The sequence below is a fragment of the Macaca nemestrina genome, chromosome 17 (assembly GCF_043159975.1).
Source record: "Macaca nemestrina isolate mMacNem1 chromosome 17, mMacNem.hap1, whole genome shotgun sequence".
Taxonomy (NCBI): Eukaryota; Metazoa; Chordata; class Mammalia; order Primates; family Cercopithecidae; genus Macaca; species Macaca nemestrina.
In genome coordinates, this window is record NC_092141.1 from 34,481,319 (window position 1) to 34,506,162 (window position 24,844).

A 24,844-nucleotide genomic window follows, 5' to 3' on the forward strand; every position below is an offset into this window, starting at 1 on the left:
GACACGGTGACGGTAGTAACCCGTTAATAATTAATCTGGGGGCAAATCGATACATTTCCAGTCCACCAGGTCTATACCGAAACCCTTCCCTACAGCCTGGCAGGAAACCCTCAGAGCTTGACCCTTGACGGGTCCAGAGCAGGACAGGATGTCAACCCCAGCTGAGGAGGCCACGCCTTGACTGGCTTCCAGTGTGGAGGGCAGCTGGGGGGCTGCGACTTCTGCTCACATATTTCCCGTGTTTCGGAAACTAGACCTCCCTGGTAGCAGCTGATTGACTGACAGAGGGGAGAACAAGCAGGGAGTGATGGAAATTTTGGTCAATGAGGCTGCATATCCTTCAAGACCTGCCTCAAATGCCATTTTAATAGCTATTATTATATCATTATAGCTACATTATATTTCATATGACATATGATATATAACATTATTTTACTTTAAATCTGGGATACATGTGCAGAACATGCAGGTTTGTTACATAGGTACACATGTGCCATGGTGGTTTGCTGCACCTATCAACCCGTCATCTAGGTTTTAAGCTAAGCCGCATGCATTAGGTATTTGTCCTATTGCTCTCCCTCCCCTTGTCCCCTACCTCCCAACAAGCCCCAGTATGTGATGTTCCCCTCCCTGTGTCCTTGTGTTCTCATTGTTCAACTCTCACTTATGAGAACATGCAGTGTTTGGTTTTCTGTTCCAATGTTAGTTTGCTGAGAATGATAGTTTCCAGCTTCATCCATGTCCCTGCAAAGGACATGAACTCATTCTTTTTTATGGCTGCTTATTATTATTATTTTTGAGACAGAGTCTTGCTGTGTGGTCCAGGCTGGAGTGCAGTGGTGTGACCTCGGCTCACTGCAACTTCTGCTTCCCAGGTTCAAGCAATTCTCCTGCCTCAGCCTCCCAAGTAGCAGGACTACAGGTCCCCGCCACCATGCCCAGCTGATTTTTGTATTTTTAGTAGAGATGGGGTTTCACTTTATTGGCCAGGCTGGTCTCAAACTCTGACCTCAAGTGATCTGCCCACCTCGGCCTCCCAAGTGCTGGGATTACAGGCGTGAGCCACTGTGCCCAGCCCAAGCTGTACTCTTGTCTGGGACTCCACTATAATGTGGAGTGAAGGCTCAAAGTTGGTTTGTCTAACTAAAGGCGTCATCCTTGATTATGACTTCTGACATCTGGAGAGTACCAGAATTCCCTAGGCTGCCCTTGGGGGGCCTAGGGAACCTTGTCTCTACAGAAAAATATATAATCATTAACCAGGCATGGTGGTGTGCACTTGCGATCTTCTTCCTTTGCGGTACAAACTTTTATTGCCTACTCAATTGCCTACTGGCCAATTGGCCAGGAACATGCACCCCGGTGTTTCAATCTCCAAACGCTAACATTTTGCCTAACAACCAAACTATTCAGGTTCCTTTAGTAATCCCTATTTCCTCCTCCTCCACACACACCAGGTGGGCTGTACACTTCATTCTCTTCAGCAGGGCGAAACATCTCTGCTACACTCGGCACCAGGATAGCCAGTTGGCCCTTTCTTAGGACCCCACATTTTCTGCCTCATAATACTAACAGTTGGCCCATGTGTACTCACCTTCCTATCCCACTTTCTCTCTTGTCCTGGCAACCACCCAGAAACACATTAATACCATCACTCTCTTCTCCCAGGTCTGATATCAGCGCCTCAAGGAAAACAGCTCCGGGCAGGGTGTGCTGGCTCACGCCTGTAATCCCAACACTTTGGGAGGCCAAGGCAGGCAGATCACCTGAGGTCAGGAGTTCAAGACCAGCCTGGCCAACATGGTGAAACCCTGTCTCTACTAAAAATACAAAAAATTGCCAGGCGTGGTGGTAGGTACCTACAGGCTGGAGGCTGGAGAATCACTTGAACCCATGGGGCAGATGTTGCAGTGAGCCAAGATTGTGTCATTACACTCCAGCCTGGGCAATGAGGGCAAGACTCCATCTCAAAAAAAAAAAAAAAAAAAAAAAAGGAAACAATGATGAAGTTGAACACCCACTGCTTCAAAACCCAAACCTGAGTACAGCGCCCTATTCAGCAAGAAGCAGCCAGCCAATCAACAATGCCCCTCTTCCTTTGAAAGTAAAAGGCAAGAATGTTAGTCCAAACTGCACCATCTTGTAAGCTCCCTGCTATTTTGCAGACCTTGGTCAAAGTGAAACATTTCACAGGGGGTTGGGCCATGAGAAAACATCCTGCCTAACCAACTGACCACAAGGCAAAGGCCCAACTAAACAAACATCCCTATCATGTCTTGCTGGACAAAGGTCCAAGGAACACCATGATGACATCCTGCTGGAACAAGGGCCAGAACAGCCGCATCATGGGAACGAATATCTCATCAATATCCTGCTGGGCAGCAAGCCATACTGCCCAGACCCCTCCCACCCATACCTACAAATTGCCCCAGCCTGTAAGCAGTAGTGGACTCTGGCATTAGGCTGGTCCCACACTTCTGTAGGTTTTATGCTGGATGTAAAGCCTGCATTTGCATTGAGCTGCCTTCTTTCTGTGTCTTTCTTTAGCCCTCGCCTTCCCTTCCAAACCTAACAGCAGTAACACATGGTACAGGTTTGTAGCCTAGGAGCCGTAGGCCATACCACATAGCCTAGGTGTGCTGTGGGCTACACCACCCAGGTTTGTGTAAGTATACGCTGTGATGTTAGTGCAAGGTGAAATCACCTAATGATACATTTCTCAAGCTCCTCCTCATATGGCAAGCAACGCATGACTGTATATGAAAGCTCTTAAATACGGATTAAGTTTCTAAATCTCTAAAAGAAAAAAGTCATTATTTACTACATATGGAATTTTTTTTTTTTTTTTTTTTTTCCGAGACGGAGTTTCACTCTTGTTGTCCAAGCTAGAGTGCAATGGCGGGATCTTGGCTCACTGCAACTTCTGCCTCCCGGGTTCAAGCAATTCTTCTGCCTCAGCCTCCCAATTAGCTGTGATTACAGGCGCCTGCCACCAAGCCCAGCTAATTTTTTTTGTATTTTTTGTAGAAATGGGGTTTCACCATGTTAGCCAGGCTGGTCTCAAACTCCTGACCTCAGGTGATCTGCCCGCCTCAGTCTCCCAAAATGCTGGGATTACAGGTGTGAGCCACCATGCCTGGCTGGAATGTTTTCTTAAAACATTCATTTCAGTGGGAACGTAATTTGGGGCTAGAGTCTTTTATTTAACTTTCACCCCAAAGTTGCAAGGTGTTTCAAGGTTTTTCCCTGTAAAATAATTATTTTAATTCAATTTAAATAAAACCCATCAAGGAAACTTTAACCTTTTAGAAGTCTAGCTTCCTGTGAAATGTGAGAGGAAGTCAACACTGATCTCAGAAATCTGATTACAACAATAGATCTACCCCTTAATGAGGCGAGTCTTGAATCTCTTCCACTTCAAACCGTTAATCTGCACTATGTGCCTATGCTAGGCACTGGAGTAAGATGAAGCACCTTCTTAGAGTTCACATGCTATTGATTATGCCAGACAATGAGCAATAAAATAGGTAAGAATGGCTGTGGGGGAAGTCAGCTGGGTTCTAGTTACAGTCGTATTTCAGGAAATTATTTAATATGCTGACTTTAACAACCTAAGCCTCTTGTCCATGTGTGCACACAGGGTAGACCTCTGAAGAGTGGTGCTGTAATTTCTAGGGTAATGGCCATGTTAAGTCAAGGCAGGATGACAGTTCAGCCTCATCCAAGAATAGTGCAAAGGGCTCTTCACTCAGATTACAGCCTTCTCTCCCAGACTGAATTGCTCACCCCACTGTGAACCCCCTAAATTTGAGACAGGTCTCAGTTAATTTAGAGAGTTTATTTTGCCAAGGTTGAGGATGCACCCATGACAGCCTCAGGGAAGTCTTGACAAAATATGCCCAAGGTCATCAGGGCACAGCTTGGTTTTACACATTTAGGGAGACATCATGAGACATCAGTCAATATATGTAAGAAGTACATTGCTTCATCTGGAAAGGTGGGACAACTTGAAGCAAAGGCAGGAAGACTTAAGTGGGGAGGAAGCTTCCAGGTCACAGATGGCTGACACACAAACGGTTCCATTCTTTTGAGTTTCTGATCAGCCTTTGCAAAGGAGGCAATTCAGATAAGCATCTATCTCAGTGGGCAGAGGAGTGACTGAATCGAATGGGAGGCAGGGTGCCCTAAGCAGTTCCCAGCTTGATTTTTCCTTTGTGATTTTGGGGGCCACAGATATTTTCCTTTCACATTTCCCCCCTTTTCTTTTTAAAAATCTGTTGGAGAAAGCATTTTATAAGAAAATAAGTCTCTGGTCTCAGGTTTCATTTGATCTCTCATGGCTAGGATGGTTTATTACTTGATAAGTAGGTCCCAAAAGCTCATTTTTAGCAGGCTGTGAAGTCTCATGTCCTGTGAAGAGAAAATAGTGGGGAGGAAGAGAGGAAAAACAACAACAAACAAAAGAACAATCCTGGAAAAATTGATATAGGCCACATTACTCTGAAGTCCGTGGTTTAGTAGGCAGGGATGAAAGTGGTTTATGTATGTAAACAGGTTGCTGTTATTTTCTTCTGAAGTTTAAGTTTTCTGACTTCAGTTCACAGGATTTTAAGAAAGCACAGCTTAGTTTCCAGTGACTCCAAATTAGGAAAAATGGAAAAAAGAAGGAAAAAAATTGAAAACATTATTTTGGAGACTTGTAACCAAGACAAATTAAATTTGGTGCAAGCTGTAGAAAGTAATCCAAATTGAAAAACAAATAGGCAAGACTAGAATCTAACAACAGGTATACAATCATTTGGAAACAAAAGTTTTTCTCCAGTTTCCCATTTTACTAAAGACAAATCATGGTAGGATTCATTAGCTTATTATACTTGGTCTATATATTTGTATACAATGCAGCAAGAATAATTATTGTTTGTTTGTTTTTTTTTTTTGCATAGGCTTTTAAATTGCCTTTGATGGAACTTTGTTCCATAAGAGAAATCTAAGACTTTTTAAAGTCCAGCCCAGCCATGGATTGTGCCATCAAATACTCATGAGCTGGGTGAAATTTCCTCTCCTCTTGAGGTTCTAAGATAAACCTGGGGCTTCTGTGCCTGTCAGAAAGTGACATTCTTTACTTACCACAGGTCAGAAACCCTGTTCAGGGACTGTGTACACAAAATATGAGGCTAGTTTTCCAGGTTTGATTCCTTAAAGGAAAGCACACCATTCCAGTCAAAGCCTTGGTAAACTAACCAATTTCTCCAATTGCATCCTGTTACAAGTGAAAACAGACTCTTAGTGCACTTATGCAAATAACTATATTGCCATAAGAATACTCACAAGTAGTTTCCAATTCTGGAGAAATCAGGTAGAGAGAAACAAATATGCTCCAAATTTTGTTGATAAGAGTATACAAAATTGTTAAAAGCTATCATTATCTCAAAAGAAGTTAAGACTCTGAAAAACAAAACAAGGGATCAGTAAACATATTAAAGAGTCAGAAAGATTGGTTAAATCTATGCAGCTAATTCCTGTTCTCTCATGTAGTTCATCAGTATCAACTCATGAACATTTTAGCTCTCCATGAGTCCTGAAAGTTTTCCCTCTATTCTAATGTCACAGTCTCCAAAGTTATCAGAAACCTGCATTCAAGAGCACCAGTTGGAGGCTGGGTGTGGTGGCTCATGCCTGTAATCCCAGCACTTTGGGAGGCTAAGGTGGGCAGATCATGAGGTCAGGAGATCAAGACCATCCTGGCTAATGCGGTGAAACCCCGTCTCTACTAAAAATACAAAAAATTAGCTGGGCATAGTGGCAGGCGCCTGTAGTCCCAGGTACTCGGGAGGCTGAAGCAGGAGAATGGCGTGAACCCGGGAGGCAGAGTTTGCAGTGAGCCAAGATCGCACCACTGCACTCCAGCCTGGGCAACACAGCAAGACTCCATTTCAAAAAAACAAACAAAAAAAAAAGCACCTGTTGGAGATTTATAGCTGATTATAAGACCACCTTCTAAAGAGGACCAAAACAAGATAACAATTGTCCATGGATGAAAAAAAAGTTTTAAGGTAGCCATAGTTAAAAGACACAATTGACAAGGAAATTTGTTATCTCTGTGGCACATAATAATTGTAATATAACAATTATGATTATTATTGATAATGTACACTAAGTTATATCAGAATTACAGGAGTTTCCCATAATTTTGGAACACATACCAATAACATATTTATACATATACAGCCCAAAGAAAACCCAACACCACTTCATATTTGACAATGCCTCCTGTATAATTTTTTATACCAAATAAGCCAAATTATGTCTTTTTGGGCTTTAGGGAAGCTAATATCTTAAAGGATTAATTAGGTTAGAAAAATATATAATTCATAATTTGATTTTAGAAAGTTTGTCAAATATAAAAGGTTTAAAACACCTGATATTACAAAATAGGATCACAGGTCATTGTAAAGTCATGTATTTAATCAAAGTGATAATTCAAGGATTAGAAAAACACACACACACAAACTGGTCGGGTGCAGTGGCTCATGCTTGTAATTCTAGCACTTTGAGAGCCCGAGGCAGGTGGATCACCTGAGGTCAGGAGTTCGAGACCAGACTAGCCATCATGGTGAAACCCCATCTCTAGTAAAAATACAAAAATTAGCTGGGTGTGGTGGCTGGTGCCAGTAATCCCAGCTACTCAGGAAGCTGAGGCAGGAGAATCACTTGAACCCAGGAGACAAAGGTTGCAGTGAGCCAAGATTGTGCCATTGCACTCCAACCTGGGTGACAAGAGCGAAACTCGGTCTCAAAAAAAAAGCAAAAACTTTCATTCTTTGAGGAGACAACTTTTTAAACAAAAAAGCCCTAATAAAAATAGCATGAAGCCAATTACATTTGTTTTCAAAATTTTACAATCTATACAATTTAATCTTGATTATAAAATATAACTTCCATAAGCCTTTTATAATCTTTATAACCTTTATAATAGAGTTGGCTAATGTTTCTAGAAAACCTTGTTAATCTGACACAGGGGTCCATATACTGATTTTGCATCAGTGTGCCTTTGACATTAATTTACAAAGAAACTGAACTTATTTTATCTTTGAAAATTGGCCCTTACAATCTTACATGCCCACCTCTTCTGCCTCAGGAACTGACTGAGATTTTGATGAGACTTTGATTCCATTCCTGGACACAGATTCAACTGGAGAGCTGCCCCTGGGGCCAGAGGAGTTCACTGCTGCATACCAGGATCTGAATGACAAGCTGACTCAGCAAGAAAGGCTCCCAAAGGTGGTTCCAATGCTAGACTGGGACCAGAACCAGGCCCTAGCTCAGCCTCTTCACCTCAAAAGTAAGGTTCAAACTGTAGATCGAGATCAGGCTGCAGATCATCAGGCATATGAAATACTTGTTCCACCTCTAGACAGTCAGAATTCAAAAGCAACCAAGTTTATTGTGTTGATGAAAAGAGTCAAACTCTGTAAAATATTTGAAGAGGTTTATTCTGAGCCAAATCTGAGTGATCAGGGTCTGTGACACAGCCCACAGGAGGTCCTAAGAACATGTGCCCAAGGTGGTTGGGATACAGTTTGGTTTTATATATTTTAGGAAGGCATGAGACATCAATCAAATACATTTAAGAAATACATTGGTTTGGTTCAGAAAGGTGGGACAACCCAAAGTGGGGGCTTCCAGGCTACAGGAAGGGTGCCTGGCTCTTAGCTGGTTCTCTCCTGGATCTGGAAAGAAAGGAAGGAAAACAAAGGGGGCAAGGGGATTCTCTATAGCATGTGGATTTTTCCCACAAGAGACTTTGCAGGGCAATTTCAAGGTATGGCAAGGAAATATATTTTGGGTTAAATATTTTTTCCTTGTTTCATAATGTTATGCCAGAGTCAGATTGAAAAGTAAGTCACGATCTATAGGGTCAAATAAAACCCATCTGATGGGAATTTATGGTTTGTAGGGCATGCCTCCCTTAGACCCCTTAGGTAGGAATTTGGGCAAGATAAAAACTCAGAGCTTAGTCCTCAATTGTTTTGCCCAAGAACCTGAAGAAAGATCTAGCTCAGCATTGGAGGCTTGCTAAGGTTGTTGGAACTCCACGCTGATTTGTATCAAAACCTCAGCATCAGAAACAAATTTTGCAGGCTGAGTATTTAGATTCAGGTACGGATATGAGTGACCATGGCTCGTGACACAGCCCTCGGGGGGTCCTGATAACATGTGTCTGAAAGATTCTCCCTGGGGCCTGAAAGCCTCGGGAGATGAACAGCTCCTCCCTTCTCAGGCCCAGTCCCAAGGTGCAAGGCCACTTGTGCCAGCACCGTGTGCCAGCAAGATAGCAGAAGCAGGAAGGGGGCTTGCCAGAAAACATGTACCCCTGCAGATCGAGAAGGAGGCCACCCGGGTACCACGTAGCAGTTATATCAGACTGGGACACTTCTTGTTTATAGGAGACTATAAAACCCCAGCCCTGTCCTCACTTGGGGCTGTCGCCATTTTAGGCCTCAGCCAGGCTGCACCCAGGCACTCATTACCTTGTGTTGTTTGTTGATGCGCTCTCGGGGTTCAAACCAACACAAGAACCTTACAGTGCCCAAGGTGGTTGGGGTACAGTTTGGTTTTATGTATTTTAGAGAGGCATGAGGCATCAATCGAATACATTTAAGAAATACAATGGTTTGGTTCAGAAAGGCAGGACAACTCAAAGTGGGGGCTTCCAGGCTACAGGTAAATTTAAACATTTTCTGGTTGACAATTGGTTGAGTTTATCTGAAGACCTAGGATCAATGGAAAGGAATGTTCAGGTTAAGATAAAAGATTGTGGAGACAATGTTTTGTTGTGCAGAGGAATCTCTCAGCAGACTTCAGGGGGAAAGCAGGTTATAAATATTTCTTATCAGACCTAAAAGGGTGTCTGGCTTTTAGTTTATTCTCTCCTGGATCTGGAAAAAAAAAGGAAGGAAAACAAAGGTGAAAGGGGATTGATTCTCTATAGAATGTGGATTTTTCCCACTTGAGACGTGGCAGGGCAATTTCAAGGTATGGCCAGGAAATATATTTTGGGCTAAATATTTTTTCCTTGTGTCAGAGTCAGATTGAAAAGTAAGTCATGATATATAGGGTCAAATAAAACCCATCTGGTGAGAATTTATGGTTTGTAGGGCATGAGACCCTAGACCCCTTAGGTAGGAATTTGGGCAAGATAAAAAATCAGAGCTTAGTCATCAACTGTATCCGGGCAGCCTGCCTCCAGAACTCCAGTGAACTCAGATAAGCCTCAAGGGCCCCCTGAGCAAGTTGGACTTTCTTAATTCCATCTAGAGCCTGAGACTCAAAACCCAGAGACCCTTGAAGAGATCCAGTCCTCTTAGCTCCAGCAAGAAGCCCCAGCACAGCTTCCACAAGCTCCCTGAGGAGGTAGAACCTTCTTTAACCCAGCAGGAGGCCCCAGCTCTGCCTTCTCAGTCCCTTGAGGGAGTCCAGTCTTCTTCTACAGAACAGGAGTCCCCAGCACAGCAGTTAACTCCCTCTGAAGAGATTGTAGCTCAGCCATCAATACATCATGAGGTAAATGTCCCATCGAAAAGTTGGAATGAAGCTTAGCACTCACGCTTGCCCAATGTCAAGCCAGGCACAGGCTGCCTCTCAGCCTCCAGAGCACCCCAAGGAAGTCAACTCTTCCTCAGCCCAATTAAAGGCCCCAGCTCAGACACCAGAGTTCCCTAAGGAGATGAAACCTTCTGCAACTCAGCAAGGGACCCCAGCTGAGCCTCCAGGTCCTCCTGTGGAGGTTCAACCTTCCCCCAGTGAGCAGGAGCAGCCAGTTCAGCCTTCTGAGTTTCCTAGGGGAGTTGAACCTTCTCAGACCCAGCAGGAGGCTCTAGCTCAGCCTCCAGAGTCTATGGAGAATGCAGCTCAAACTCCACCGAATCTTAGGGTGACAGTTCAACCTCCAGGCGAGGATCAAGCTCATTATAACTTGCCCAACATTACAGTTAAACCTGCAGATGTGGATGTTACTATAACTTCACAGCCTACCAAGGAGACTGAATCTTCTCCAGCCCAGCAGGAGGCCCCAACCCAGTCTCCAGAGGAGGTGGAACCTTCTGCAATACAAGAGGAGGTTCCAACTGAGCCTCTATGTCCTCCTGTGGAGGCTGACCCTTCCCCCAGTGAGCAGGAACAGCTTAGCCCTCTGAGTCTTCTGGGGATGTTGAATATTCTCCAGCCAAGCAGAAGACCCCAGCTCAGCCTCCAGAACATCATGAAGTCAGTTTCACCTCTAGGTCACCATCAAGCTCAGCATTCTGATTTGCCCAATGTCACTGTTAAGCCTCCAGATATGCAGCTTACCATAGCAACAGAGCCTACTGCAGAGGTGGGAACTTCTCCAGTCTAGCAGGAGGGTACAGCTCAGCTCTCAGGGCCAGTTAATGATGTAGAACCTTACAGGGGCCCACCTCTGCCTCCAGAGTCATTGGAAGAGGCTAGGCCTTTATCAGTTCAACAGGAGACTTCAGTTCAGTCTCCAGAACCTATTAAGGATGAGAACCCCTCTGCAACCCAGCAGGAGGCTGCAGCTGAGCATCCATAGACCCCTGAGGTGGTTGAGTCTTCTCTAATCCAGCAGGAGGCCCCAACTCAGACTCCAGAACTCTCTCAAGAAGTTGTAGCTCAACCTCCAGAGCATCATGAGGTAACAGTTTCTCCTCTAAGTCATGATCAAGTTCAGCCTCCAACATTGCACAATGTCACTGTTAAACCTGTGGATCACATGGTTACCATGACTTGAGATTTCACTAATCAGGTTGAAATTTTAACCCAACAGGGGGCCCCAGCTCAGCCTTTAATGTCCCCTGAGCAGTTTCAGCGTTTGAAAGACCAGCAGCAGAGATTATAATTCAGCAGCTAAATACCCTTGAAAATGATGAACTTCCTCCAGTCCATCAAGAGCCCACAACTCAGCCTTCAACTGAGCTCTCCTCACACTTTGAAGGTTCCTTGAAAGGTGGGATGATATTTTCACCTCTAGATCTTTCTTCAACATTCAAAAGTAATTCAACTTTGCCTAATACCACAGTTAAAAATGTGAATATGGAGCTTCCCATACCTTCAGCAGTCACTGGAGGTTGAAACTTCTCCAGTCCAGCAGGACAACCCTCCTATTCCCACTGAGCAGGCTGACTTTTCTCTAGCCCAGCCTGATCTCCCTTCCCCATCTCTATATTCTCCTGAAAAGATTGAACCTCCAGTCCAGTAAGAGGCCACAGCTCAGACTCCAGGTCACCCTAAGAAGGTAGAACCTTCTCCAGTACAGCAAGAGTTCCAAGCTGAGTCACCAGAGCCCCCTAAGGAGGTTGAACCATCTGCAACCCAGTAGGAAGCCTCAGATCATCCTCCAAAGTCCACTGAAGAGGTCAGTCCTCCACCGCAGCAGGAGATACCAGCTCAGCCATCAGAGCCACCTGAGAAGGTCGAACCATCTCCAGTCCTACAGCAACCCCCAACTCAGCTTTTAGAGCCAGCTGAAGAGGTAGAATCCTCTCCAGCCTAGCAGGCAGGCCCTGCTCAGTCTTCAGAGCCCCCTATGGTGATAGAAACCTCTCTGACCCAGCAGATGGCCCCATCTTTGCCTCCAGAGTTCCCTCAGGAGTTGGACCATATCTAACTCAGCAGAAGGCTCCAGCTCAGATTCCAGAGCCCCCTGTGGAGGCAGAACCTTCTCCAACCCTGCAGGAGGCCACAGTTCAGACTCCAGAGTCCCCTAAGGACATAGAACTTTCAAGCAAGCAGATGGTACCAGCTCAGCTTCCACAGCCACCTAAGGAGGTTGCTGCTCAACCTCCAGCTCACTACGAGGTGACTGTTCCAACACAAGGTCAGGATCAAGCTCAGCACTCAATATTGCCCAGTGTCACAGTTCAACCTTTGGATCTGGGGCTTACCATCAATCCAGAATCCATGACAGAGGTTGAACTTTCTCCAACCATGCAGGAGACCCCAACTCAGCCTCCTAAGAAAATTGTACCCCAACTCCAATATATCAAGAGGTAGCAGTTGCGACACTAGGTCAGGATCAAGCTCAGCATTCAGTGTCACCCAGCATTACAGTTCAACCTTTGCACCTGGGACTTACCATAACTCCAGAACCCAGTACAGAGGTTGAACATCCTACACCCCTGAAGAAGACTATAGTTCCTCCAAACCACCCTAAGGTGACATTTCCACATCCAGACCATGTTCAGACTCAGTATTCAAACCTGACTCAAGCCACAGTTCAACCTTTTGACCGGGGGTTTACCATCACTCCAGAATCCACTACAGAGATTGAACCTTCTACAGCTCTGACGACTACATTTTCTCCTCCAAAACATCCTGAGGTGACACTTCCACCTTCAGACAAGGGTCAGGCTCAGCATTCAAACCTGACTCAACCCACAGTTCAACCTTTGGATCTGGGCCTTACCATCACTCCTGAATCCACTACAAAGGTTGAAACTTCTACAGCCCTGACGATTACAGCTCCTCCTCCAAAACACCCTGAAGTGACATTTCCGTCTCGAGACAAAGGTCAGGCTCAGCATTCAAGCCTGACTCAAGTCACAGTTCAACCCCTGGACCTGGAGCTTACCATAACTACAGAACCTACTAGAGGTTAAACCGTCTCCAACCATGGAGGAGACCTCAACTCAGCCTCCAGACCTGGCGCTCACTACAGAGATTGGACATTCTACAGCCCTGGAGAAGACTACAGCCCCTCATCCAGACCAAGTTCTAACTCAGCATCGAAACCTGATTGAAGTCACAGGTCTACCTGCTGAACTAGAACCTACTCAGGATTCATGGGTGCAGGCTGAAAGTTATGCTCAAAATAAGGCTTCAACTGCACAAGAGGGAACTGACTCAACAGCTCAAGTTTGAGGATTCTACAGCAACTCTTTTCCACGAAACAAATGATACGATTTTTTAAAATTAATTTTTGTATATATATATATTAGTTTTTTTGTAAAGATGGGGGTCTCGCTTTGTTGTCCAGGCTGATCTTGAACTCCTGAGGCTCAAGTGATCTGCCTGCCTTGGCCTCCTGAAGTGGTGGGATTACTGGCACGAGCCACCACGCCTGGCTCAAGCGCCTCTAGATTCACAGTAGACACTGCACTAGCTGATCCTTCCCATTTCTGGTTCAGGTCCTTCATTTCATACGTTAAGGTGCACTGACTCCCAGTCCATGGCCTTTTTGATATCTTTATGGGAGTAGAATGTGGCAAGATTTTTATTAGCCTCAAAGACTCTCAAAGTTTAAGAAGTATTGCCCTAAATGATTTTTTTAAAATATCCCTTATTAGAAGAGGAAAACCCACTATTTTTGTAGAAGCCTTTTGCTGTAGAACAATGGGATGGAATAAAGGTAGCTCACAATATTTCTAATCTTGTTTTTTCTCTCCAAATTATTGTATACAGGTCCAGACAGATAGGCATTGTTTCCTTTCTATTAACTGAGGAGACAGGATGACAGGACTGGGGCATGTCATCACTGTCCTAAATGTACTGAAATCTTAACAACTTTAGCTGAAAAAAAGGCCAAAGCAGGCTGTGAAAATATATTTAAATGACAAACTTCAAAATGATCTATGCTAGAATCCCAAGGCAGGCAGGGAAAACTGATTCCTTGGAGGAAGGTAGTCAAAGAAATAAGCAAAGTGACCTAGACCCTCATTCAATTATGTGTGATGTACTTGGGGAGGGAGTAACCCCTTTCCTTCATCTATGTATGTCCATGAGCCACGAGAACACACCTCTCCACATGAAGTTCCTCAATACAAGACCTCTGGCTGCATCACGTAAACCCTCTTACAGGGGCAAAGTCTAGAGAATCTGAAATGGTGAGCCTATATCTTAATTAAAGCCCTGAGAATAACCTTGAAGAAGATTGCCTAGTAATGAGGAACAATGGAAGAAGCAAGGAGCCTGGAATCAGGCAGACCTGGGTTTGAATTTGGCTCTGTCAGTTTCTGGTGAAATGACTTGAATAATGAACATGACCCTTTCTGGGTAGCATTTACAGCACAAGGGCATTTGGGAAACAAATGAAAGACAATGTATATAGCACCTAGCAGGGGGCTGGACACAGTGCCGGTGCTCAGCCATCATGATGTCACATGTACACTGGCCAGTGAGCGTAAACCCTTGGGATGTCCAGAGGTGGTAAAGCCAGGAGTTCCAGAAGTGTGGGATTCTCAGAAGGAAATGGAGCTCTCTTCTCTAAAGGTCCTATTCAAGTTAGAAAGTAAGATACAATGCACACAAAGCCAAATTGTCATCATTCAGCTCCTATTACAGGGGAATGAAGAGCTTCATAGAAAATTACTTGCAAAGCTTGTAAGTGGTTTTGCCACTTATTAGCCATGTGAACCCAAGCCAATTACCCAGCATCTCTGAGTTTCAACTTCCTCATCTACAAAATAGGAATGATAATAGTATCCACATCACAAGAGTTATTGGAAAAATGAAAATGAGATCTCATAGGAGGTAACATGTATTGAGCATTTACCATAGGCCAAGCACTATTCTAAGAACTTTGGACATGTTATCCTGTTGGAGGCCACACAAATGTTTCTTATGATTAGGCATAATTGAAGTCTGTCAGTAACAACATGAACCTGTGATCAATTAAGCAGCTGACCAATCATTACCTCCTCCTCCTTGATCTTGTTATCCAATAAATACAAAGGGCTGTAGAAGCTCAGGCGCTGCCTTTGCTCACTAGAAGCAGGGAGCTCTCTTCTTCTTCCCCATGCTAGCCTTTCCTTAAAACAGTTTATTTTGTCTTAAGTTTTCATTTCTATGTTCATCCCTTCGTTCAGTCTTGCAATGACAGTCTCAGGCAGTAAGAGTAAGTGCTGTAATGATGATCTCAAGCACTTGACAGTAGTAACTGCTATAATGATGGTCTCAAGCAGTAACAGTAGTAACTTCTGTAATGACGGTCTCAAGTAGTAGCAGTGGCTGCCGGCCACAAGTGGCACCCAAACAGGGATATCAGGGAAAAAAAGAGACCTGAAGAGACCCAAAGGGACCTGAAGAAGCCTGCAAGGATAAATAGAGATAGAGACAAATAGAGATAGGTATAGATGAGTAGGTAGAGATGAGATGAGAAGGGAGAGATGAGTAGAAAAAGAAAGGGACTTGCAGGAACTTGCAGAAACTAACAGGTACCATAGGAACAGACAGGGATAAAGACTAGCAAACACTAGCAATATAAGGTCAGTGCCCTAAAGAGGTACAAAAGTAGAGACTAGCAATGACTAGCAGAGATTCTCAGGGACAGATAGGGTTCTATAGGGACTTGAAAGAGGACAGTCTGCTGGAGGAAAAAAAAAAAAAAAAAAACCCTAAAGCCCAGAGGAAAAAAAAAAAACTAAAAACCAACCAGAACAAGAAGTCTGCCAGCAGCAACATAAGATCAGTGCTCTAAAAAGGTACTGGTCAGTGCCCTAGAGGTACAAAGAATGGGAAATTTTTGAATCAGGGTAACATGAGGAAGAATTTGGTTATTTTCTCTTTTTTGTTTGGAGTTTGGTATGTACCATCTTTTTGTTATTTCAGGGTCTGAGATAATTTTTGCCCCACCTACAGCACCTATCAAAAGTGGTGAATAGGAGAGGGAGGATGGAAATTGACTTGTACCATCTTCTTTTGTGGCTACAGAAAGGCTCACTTTAGCTTTGGCTTTCACGGATTGTAAACATGTGCTGGCACCTGTGAGCTGTGCAGACGACTTGGGAGGTTTTCTCACAACTTGTCAAGATGTGGGAACTGAGCTTCATTGCTCTGCAGTATTGACTCAGGTAATGGCTAATTTGGTAGCTGACAGATCTAAAGGAAGCCAAGGGTCAAGCCCTAAAGTGGGAAAGTGTTATAAGTGCAGAAAAATTGAACCTTTCAAAAAAGAACACCATCAGACCTCTGGGCAGAAGGGATTTTATAATGCAGCTTCCCACCCCACAATAGAAAAAATGCCAGGACTTTGCCCTCATTACAATAAAGGAGATCATTTGGGCTAATCAATGCCACTCAAAATTTCATCAAAACAGCACCCCCATCAGGAAGCAAAAAGGGGGCCTGGACCTGGGCACCTCAAACTATGAGGGCATTCCCTGTCCAGGCCACAACTCCGTTTCAGGGGTGGGCTTCCGGAGGCATATTGACCCCCTCTCCCCAAGAACACCTGGAAACACAGCATTAGATCTCCCAGCTAGAGAACAAATTACATTAATTGAAAGAAACAAACTCACTAAGATTCCCATTGGTATCTGGGGACCTCTGCCAACAAGATACATGGGATTGATTTTGGTAAAAGCTGTCTTAACTTACAGGCCCAGGAGTTGTTGATTCTGATTGTGAAGGAGAGATTCAGGTAGTGGTAATGTCACAAGATCTTTGGGTTTTTGAGCTGGGAGAATCTGTTGCTCAACTGTTGCTTATTCCCTGTATATTGTACCCTTCTCTACGTAAGAAGAAGAGAGGTCAGGGATTTGGAAGTGCAACTAGGAGAGATATTTAGCTATCACAACCCATAGCATCTAGTGGTCCCACCTGTACAGTGCAAATTGAAGGTTTAAGGATTGCTTTTTGCTATACTGTTGTACAAAAAGGATAAGCCTCAATTTTCATTCTCTGTGCCTTCTGTTAATCAGAAAGAGCCTGGTTCTCATTATCAGTGGAAAGTTTTACCCCGCAGTAATTAACCAAAGAGGCAGAAGCTGAGTTGCAGCTTGTAGAACAAATGCTTAGCAATGGCATGCCTCCTGGCTACAGCCCCAAATTTTTCTCGCTTCTGTTTCGCTAGATTTACTGATGTGGGGTTGGGGGTATGCTTGTGCCTTTACAGAAGATGAACAAACCATATGGGTGCCCTCAAGGTGTCTTGGACCATGGAAGAGGAGACTGGAGGGACCCATGGATCCCAACCATGGACCTGGTTCCCCAGTACAAGCCATGAGCCCGTTGAATTTGAATGTGAAGACAGAACAAGAACCGACCGGAGTCACACTGACATCAACCCCCATAATATGGGGACAGATCAAGAAAACCACACAGGAAGCTCAGAAACTGCTGGAGCACCAGGGTTTCACCTTTTGCTGGAACTCAGAGGTACAATCAATGTTTAACAGACCAATGCTTTCTGACTGAGCTCCTCTCTACCCTGAATACAAGAGACCCTAATAGTTAGGCAGGAATATCATCACCCCATTCAGCATGAAGAAGTTGCAGAAGATGGACCTTCGTCCCTCTGCAACCCTTAGGATTAAAGGTCCTCTTGTAAAAGGGAAGGGGGACATATGTAAGAAGCATTCAGACCAGAACAACTCCATTTTGAATAAGGGCTAAGAAAAATGAAGGTGGATCACCAACTGGTAATTAAGGCTCAGCCTGCAATTAACTTGCTCAATTAATTTAAAAACAAAAAGGGTGAGACATTGGAGGCCACACAAATGTTTCTTATGATTAGGCATAATTGAAGCCTGTTAATAACAATATGAACCTGTGCTCAATTAAGCAGCTGACCAATCATTACCTCCTCCTCCTTGCTGTTGTTACCCAATAAATACAAAGGGCTACAGAAGCTCAGGGGCTGCCTTTGCTCACTAGAAGTAGGGAGCTCTCCTTCCCCGTGCTAGCCTTTCCTTGAAACAGTTTTGTCTTAAGTAGCCTTTCCTTAATACAGTTTTGTCTTAAGTAGCCTTTCCTTAATACAGTTTATTTTATCTTAAGTTTTCATTTCTACATTCCTCCCTTAGTTCAGTCTTGTAATGAGGGTCTCAGGCAGTAACAGTAACTGCTGTAATGATGGTCTTAAGCAGTAACAGTGGTAACTGCTGCAATGATGGTCTCAAGTAGTAGCAGTGGCAGTCGGCCACATTATCTCACTTGTATAAGTATGCCTAGAATATAAATAGCACCTAATAAATGTAAGTATTGAAAAAATGTTATGGGGCAGAGGAAGAAATGCTAAGCTTCTGTGAGAAGGGAGTACAGCTTGTTACACAGGTGAGAAGAATAAGCTGCAGCTGAGAGAAGAAAAGCATGAGTTTCCGGGTGCAACACTCTCAAGACTTTTCAACCATTACAAATTTAAATAGCCACCCTAAATCACCCCAAAGGACAGACCCGAGTTGTTCTTTTCATCTTTAATGTTTATGCCTCTCTGAATCAGAGAAGAAGCTGCCAGGATTCCAGTATATACCAAAACGTGATGACAATACCCTCAACTGTGCAAACTTTTGCGCATTCACTGCTATGTAAAGGAAGCTGATGTCAGTAGACTGTGGGGGCAACAAGGCGTGTTTGTGACCGAAGCTCAATTTGCCATCACAGTGTGGCCACACCTACCTCACTAATATTCTAATATTGGGATAAATAATTCAATAGGGATAAAGCCTGGATTTTCCTCTTGTTCTCTCTTGGTGGTTACATTCTTGGGATGATATTGATGTGCCACAGACAAACCAGCAGGTGACTGTGCTCTATCTGAATAAGGTATAGCCTTTCTACATTGCAGAGTCATTCAGTTTCTAAAATTATGGAGCTTTGTACTGTTAGAACCAATGAAGTGACTGATAATTTTTAAAAAACCATCAGTCTGGACCTGTGTAGCTAAATGAAAGTGAAGCATTTTAAAGTCAGGGAAAAAATATACACAATACTTAACATTTAGGATTATCAGCCACTGCTGGTTTTCCATAAACCATTTCATTCCTCATTTCAACTGTAAGAGATATGATTACTGCTCCCATTCAGAGGGGATCTTGATTGTTAGCTCCTTAGTCCTCCTTGCTTGGCATCCTGAAAACAAATGCCCCTTCTCCCACTGGAAAACCTCCCACTGCAAAACCAGTGCCAATGTGAGAGGATAGCTTGAGGCCAGTAGTTTGAGACCAGCCTGGGCTACATACAGAAACCCCTTCTCCACAAAAAAGTTTGTTTCTTTGTTTTTGCTTTTTTTTTTTTTTTTTTTTTTTTTTTTTGAGACGGAGTCTCACACTGTTGCCCAGGCTGGAGTGCAGTGGCGCGATCTCGGCTCACTGCAAGCTCCGCCTCCCGGATTCCCGCCATTCTCCTGCCTCAGCCTCCTGAGTAGCTGGGACTACAGGCGCCTGCCACTGCGCCCGGCTAATTTTTTGTATTTTTAGTAGAGACGGGGTTTCACTGTGGTCTCGATCTCCTGACCTTGTGATCCGCCCGCCTCGGCCTCCCAAAGTGCTGGGATTACAGGCTTGAGCCACCGCGCCCGGCTGTTTTTGCTTTTTTGAGACAGAGTCTCACTCTTGCTCAGGCTGCAGTGCAGTGGTGGGATCTCAGCTCACTGCAACCTCCACCTCCTGGATTCAAGCAATTCTCCTGCCTCAGCCTCCCGAGTAGTTGGGATTACAGGTGCGCGCCACCACGCCCAGTTAATTTTTTGTATTTTTAGTAAAGACAGGGTTTCACCATATTAGCCAGGATGGTCTCAATCTCCTGACCTCGTGATCCGCCTGCCTCAGCCTCCCAAAGTGCTGGGATTACAGGCATGAGTCCCCGTGCCCAACCTTATTTTCATTTTTTTGAGACAAGGTCTCACTCTGTCACCCAGGCTGGAGTGCAGTGGTGTGATCTCGGCTCACTACAACCTCTGCCTCTTGGGTTCAAGCAATTCTCATGCCTCAGCCTCCCAAGTAGCTGGGATTACAGGTATGCACCACCATGCCCAGCTAATTTTTGTATTTTTAGCAGAGACAGGGTTTCACCATGTTGGCCAGACTGGTCTCAAACTCCTGACCTCAGGTGATCAGCCGCAAGGTTTTTTGAGACGTGTCACCCAGGATGGTGAACTCCTGAGCTCAAGAAATCTGCCATCTTGACCTTCCAAAGTTCTGGGATCACAGGCATGTACCACTGTGCCCAGCCCTAGCAGTGCTGTTTTTACCACCTAAACACCAGTTTCAATTGTCACAAAGAAATTATGCCACTGTTTCTTTGCTGCTCGGATTCAGAATCGTTTTGCACATGTGCGTTTTCAACTGCCCCTGCTAACAGGGGAGCTCCTCACAGGTAGGAGTCCGTTCTGTTAATTTCCTCGTGTGCTTTACTCCTAGTGCCTTAACTAGTGTTCTGCATGCAACTAATGCTCAGTGCATCAAAAGACACTAGTGTTTGAAAGACTCAATTAGAGACTTCTCTTCAGTAATTTGCCAAGCCCTTACAGAATGCCATTTATATACAAATCTTTCTTACCCTCCCATCTGAAAAGGTATGGCTGATGGTCCATTATCTCTCAGAAAAATGTATTATAGCTCCAGATGGCAGAATGACCAAGACGAAGTTTCACCTTCTTGGTCATTCTTAATAAACAAGTCAGTGTTTATTAAGAACCCACTGTATGCACAGCATCACACCAGGCTGGCAAGAAACAAAATAATCCTGAGCAATCATCCTTGGTGGAAAAAAGACTTGAATCATAACTGTAACAATCTAAAATCCAAACATCATCTTTTAGTGTGTCTTATACTTCATTAATTTTTTGAATTGTTAAACACTGTGACTTGGCCAGGCGTGGTGGCTCACGCCTGTAATCCCAGTACTTTGGGAGGCCGAGATGGGCAGATCGCTGGAGGTCAGAAGTTTGAGACCAGCCTGGCCAACATTTAGTAGAGACAGGGGAAACCTGTCTCTACTAAAAATACAAAAATTAGCCAGGCATGATGGTAGGCACCTGTAATCCCAGTTACTAGGGAAGCTGAGGCAAGAGAATCACTTGAACAAAGGAGGCAGAGGTTGCAGTGAGCTGAGATCACACCATTGCACTCCAGTCTGGGTGACAGAGCGAGACTCTGTCTCAAAAAACAAAAACAAGCAAAAAAAATTTGTGACTTGATTGCTTACTCTGGAGAAGCAAAAACTACATAGGCACATTTTGAAACACTTGGGGAAATTTACTGCAAAGCAAGGATGAAGCATTGAGGATTAAACATCTGCAAAGTGGGAAATGATGTGAATTCTAACAACAGGCTTAGAAAGCTAACATCTCTAGAAAACAAACCTCTAAAAAACAAAACACAAAAAGCTAAAGCACACTTCACTTAGTGGAATATATTATGACACAGAAAAGTCCAGTATGTTCTACAGCCATGTTCAGGAAACGGTCCAGTTAAGACTAAAGGGCAGGGACAATGGGTTCTGAGAAATCAAATGTGCAAACCAACACACTTTCAGACAGACTCAGGCAAACAGTCCATCTAACCCTAAATATATGTTAACAAATTCCTTCAAATCACTGCTCAGACTAGGGACAAAAACATTTTAACGCACCTGACACCAGAACCACGCACAAACTCAGCACAATGGCAACTGCCTGCAGGCAGCTTTGAAATGTTGCCCTCCCTACAAATGGCCTAAATTCTAATAATCTGTCCCTATCTGATCAGAAACACATTTCCACCATGTGAATTTCCACCTTTCTGTCTGAGACCAGCCCAATCAGGTTATTTTCACCTCTCCCTAGTCCCCTTCAATTTAACTACTTCTTCTTCAGGTTTTTGTGTTACCTGATTCTTCTGTCTAGGTCTAGTCTCTGTGACAATGCACAAAGTCCCTGTCATTTCCAGTTGGTTTCTTCCTCATTAATCTTTTTCAGGTGCCCCCTAAAAAAGATGATGCTCAGATATCTGAACTCCAGCCCCCACAATCTGTCAAGGGCAGGCCGACACCCACCGCAAACGTGGCTTACGTTAGCAGTGAAGGTTTGAGACAGAAGCTCTTCTCGCTGTCTCTCCTGCTGCTCCCTTGCATAGCACTGGTACTGGAAGTTTCTGAGCGCAGTCTACAGTTGCTGGACATCATACTTTAACTGCTCAACCCAACTGCAATTGATGGAGAGAGAGATTAAATTCCAGGAACTCAGGGCAGCAGAGTCTGAGGGGGCCTGGCTTTGTACTGACAAAAGACAGCATTTCCTTACTTCTCCCTACACCACCCCCACACTATCCCCCACCCACCACGAAATCTGACTTTGATCAATGATGTTGAAAGTAAAGAAGTAGCCTGTGGTTAAAGTGAGATGGTAGCACATGAGATTCTGGCAGCTTGACTTCAGAATCTGCTGCTCTCTGATTCTGAATGCATGGCAGGGAACAGGGGACAGGAAGCAGGTTCGCTGACCTCTTCCTGCCCTTCTATGGGTTATATCATTTTCCTGGAAAAAGCCCAAGGGCATCTTTGAGGTAAAGCATCCATGAAGCTTCATAAAACTTTCGGAAATGGGAGCTGGGGGTGGAGGTGGCAACAGCGGTTTCATTTTAATTTCATGGTGGAGTATCAAACATTAGATCAGTATTTCATTATAGATGGACCAACTGAAGTGATTTTTCTTTTCAACCCAAGAAGAACCCAGCAGCAACCAAAGAGCAGAACAAAACTCCATGGCAGCATTAGGCTTCAGGTGGCCATGGGTCTTGTCAGAGAAACAGAAGTGGAGGCAAAATTTCAAAATGACACAAACAGGTAAGGGGTCACAAGGCTTCTAAGTCACAAACCTCACAGGCTATTTATTTTGAGGGGGCATCATCCAGATAGAATTGCACCCTTCGGGGGGAATTTTTCTTTGTATAGTCTTAGTTTTTCAACAGGTACATGGGTTTTCAGAATATTCTATCATCTCCCCACTGGGAGAAAAGCCTCTCTTAATGGGTCTGGGGTATCAGAGCCATGTCAGAGGTTAGCACTCACAGTTTGACATTCTGCCTTTTGTTAGGGGGCTCCTTGCTGGACAAAATCTCCAGACTTCTAGACGGCTGAATATCTTGCCTGGTCTATGCTTGCTTGGATTTTGTTTTCTACTACTGTACAAAAAACAAAAAAGAATAATTGCTGGAAAAGAGATAGTGAACTTAAATTACAATGATAAAGATTGTTTTCAATATCCAATAAACTAGAAAATACACATTTCAAGAGAAAAATGTATATACTAATGAATAGAAAATTCAAGTTATGCTATAAATGTTGTTTGGAAAAAAAAGTACATATATATAACTGTTAATGCCATAACAATGCCAGTATTTTTTTTCTTTTTTTTCTTTTTTTTTAACATCTGAACTTGTTATTGGCCTCCTGTTCCCCAAAGGGTCCCCTGCTTCTGTTGGCTTAATGTCTCAGAACTTTGGCATTGTAGGTCTCAGACACCACTTTGCCATCCAATATCCAGCAGGTGGTGGTCTTTTGGATGGTTTGCATGGAGTTGCTGCTGTCCAGGGCATCGCAAAGATTGAAGTCCTCGCTGTCTTCCAGCAGGTGGTGGTAGGTGGTGATCTCAGCCTCCAGCTTGACCTTGATGTTCAGCAGGGCCTCATACTCCTGGGCCTAGTGCTGTCCCTCTGCTCAGGTCTGTGCCAGCTCCGACTCCAGGTGCAGCAGGATCCCGTTGAGCTGCTCCATCTGCAGGGTGTAGCAGCTCCCTCAGGCTGTTCTCCAAGCTGGCCTTCAGATTTCTCATGGAGTCCAGGTCAATCTCCAAGGACTAGACTGTATGTCTCAGCTCCATGAGCGTCATCTCAGCAGCTCCAACCTCGGCAGACTGCGTGGTGACCACTGCAGTGCTCTCCTCAATCTGCTGAGATCAGTACTTGCCCAGCTCCTCTCAGTTCTTTGGAACCAGCTCGTCATATTGGACCCGATGTCTGCCATGATCTTGGCGAGGTCGTGAGATTTGGGGGCATCTACCTCCATGGTCAACCCAGAGCTAGCAATCTGGGCTTATAGGCTCTTTACCTCCTCTTCATGGTTCTTCTTCATGAAGAGCAGCTCCTCTTTGAGAGCCTCGATCTCTGCTTCCAGCTGCAGCTGAGTGACATTGGTGTTATCAATGACCTTGTGGAGCCCATGGATGTCGCTCTCCACAAACTGGCGCATGGCCAGCTCTGTCTCATACTTGACCCTAAAGTCATCACCAGCAAGACAGGCATTGTCGATCTGCAGAACAATGTGGGGATTGTCCACAGTATTTGCAAAGATCTGAGCCCTCAGGTCCTCGATGGTCTTGAAGTCATGGCTCCAGTCTCTGACCTGGGGTCCCTTCTTCTCCAGGTGCTCCTGGATTTTGCTCTCCAGTTTCCAGTTCTTGGTCTCCAGGCTCCTCATTCTGTCCAGGTAGGAGGCCAGGTGGTCGTTCAGACTTCGCATGGTTTCCTTCTCATTCTGGATGACTCCCATTCCTGCCAGACCCCCGGCCATCACCGCGGGCAGGCCCCCGGACCCCATGCTGCCCTGGAAGCTGGTGGAGCAGGACATGGAGATCCGGGAACCAGAGCCCCTGATGCCTGCATAGACGCTGGCCACACTGCTGACCAGCTGGGTGCCTGGACAGAGCCCAGGGACTGGTAGTTGGTGGAGAAGGTAGAGCAAGTGGTGAAGTTCATGCTGTCCGGGGAGGAGAGCAAGAGGACAGGACTCAGGTTTTGATGGCCAATTTTTTTTTAAAGCTGAAGATAAATCTGTAGAAATAAATTTTCTACCTTTAGAAAATAAACATTTAAATGTTGTCCAAATAAATACCTTAAGCTAAATTTTCTGATACAGGTCTCTTTCCTTTGAGATTGTTCTCACACATGGATTATAAATACCTAGTAAAAAGACTGCAGATTAATTCCCTATAATAATGAGGTTTTTTTGTCTGTTCAAAAAAAAAAAAAAAAGCATAGGCGGGGCACGGTGGCTCATGCCTGTAATCCCAGCACTTTGAGAGTTCGAGGTGGGTGGATCACGAGGTCAGGAGTTTGAGACGAGCCTGTCCAATATGGTGAAACCCTGTCTTCAC

At 44.5% G+C, this 24,844-nt stretch overlaps 1 pseudogene; it reads right to left on the reverse strand.

Moving 5' to 3' along the window:
* Positions 1 to 3,819: 3,819 nt before the first annotated feature.
* The window catches only part of LOC105476052 (keratin, type I cytoskeletal 18 pseudogene), a 60,518-nt pseudogene continuing 39,493 nt past the window's right edge, over positions 3,820 to 24,844 (reverse strand).